General features: G+C 59.4%; 1 protein-coding gene across 2 annotated transcripts in view; it reads right to left on the bottom strand.

The window, feature by feature from the left end:
- The window catches only part of LST1 (leukocyte specific transcript 1), a 4,102-nt gene extending 3,479 nt beyond the window's left edge, over positions 1-623 (bottom strand). Inside the window, exon 1 of one of the 2 annotated variants that reach the window (XM_014525943.2) lies at positions 485-623. The gene's annotated coding sequence lies outside the window, so the exon portion shown is untranslated. The remainder of the gene's footprint in view (positions 1-484) is intronic. The other variant, XM_014525944.2, reaches the window with a different exon arrangement.
- Positions 624-1,117: the final 494 nt, after the last annotated feature.

Here is a 1,117-nt window from a genome sequence, read left to right as displayed (position 1 = left end):
TCCTTTCCCACAGACTCTCTTCATCCACCCATCTATCCCCATAGGCTCCATCCATCCCTTTATCTGTCTGTGCACACCCCACAAAAAAACCATTTCCCCTTGCACTTTCTTCATCCACCTACTGACCCACAAACCTACCTTCCCATCTACCTACTGATCTGTGTGCCTAGACAGGGGCTCCTGTATGTACATGTCCTTCCATCTCCACAAGCCCCCTCCTTCCTCTCCTTCCCATAGGCTCTGTTCATCTGTCTATCTGTCAGTCCATCCCTCCTTCCCCTCCCTCCCTCCCTCTGTCCATCCATTCCAATACCCCCCACCAGTATCTCTCAATTAGCACTGTCCCTGGGGCGCACCATCTGTCCGTCCATCCTTTCACCCAGGCACACCTGCTACCTGGGCATACTCCGCCTGTCCCTCCGTCTGTCCATCCATTCCTTCATCCACCCATCTGTCCCTCATCCACACCCTGCCAGGGACTCACCTGCTGCAGGACCCCTGGCTCCAGCCCCCCCGGGCTTGCAGTGCCCAGCCCCCTTACGGGCCTCTCTGTCCAGCCAGCCTGTGTCCCAGCCAGCCTGTGTCCGTCTGTCCTGCCGCACCAGAGGAAGGTGCGGTTGGTCTTGCTGCTTTCCCGACCGCCCCGGAAACCCCAGTGCTCACATGAAACTAGAACTGAGAGGCAGATGCATCCGTCTGCTTTTCACTGGGGCTCTGTGGGGGAGGGGATGGGGGTCGGAACACCTTGGTTCTCTCCCTGGCTCTGAAAGGGAAGTGGGGTCACAGCAGGGGTGGCTGGGTGCCCAGATGCCTGGTTTCTTGTCCAGCCCTGGGAAGGAAGTGGCATCTAGGGGTTAGGAGCAGCGGGGGCTGGGAGCCTGGATGCCTGGGTTCTTTCCTGGGCCCTGGAATGGAAGTGTGGTTATAGCAGCTGGGGGCTGGGCCGCTGGACACCTGGGGTCTTGTGGGGAGCGGGGAGTCTCATGGATGAGAGCAGGCGGGAGTTGGGAGCCCGGAAGCCTGGGCTTTCTCCCCAGCTCTGCAGCATGAGAGCAGAGGGGGCTGGGAACGTGGACACCTGCATTCCTTACACCACACTTTCTTCTGAGAGCAGGGA

Source organism: Alligator sinensis, unplaced genomic scaffold (assembly GCF_000455745.1).
Source record: "Alligator sinensis unplaced genomic scaffold, ASM45574v1 scaffold336_1, whole genome shotgun sequence".
Taxonomy (NCBI): domain Eukaryota; kingdom Metazoa; phylum Chordata; order Crocodylia; family Alligatoridae; genus Alligator; species Alligator sinensis.
The sequence above is the reverse complement of the archived record's forward strand: the minus strand, read 5'-3'. Positions and strand labels throughout refer to the sequence as shown.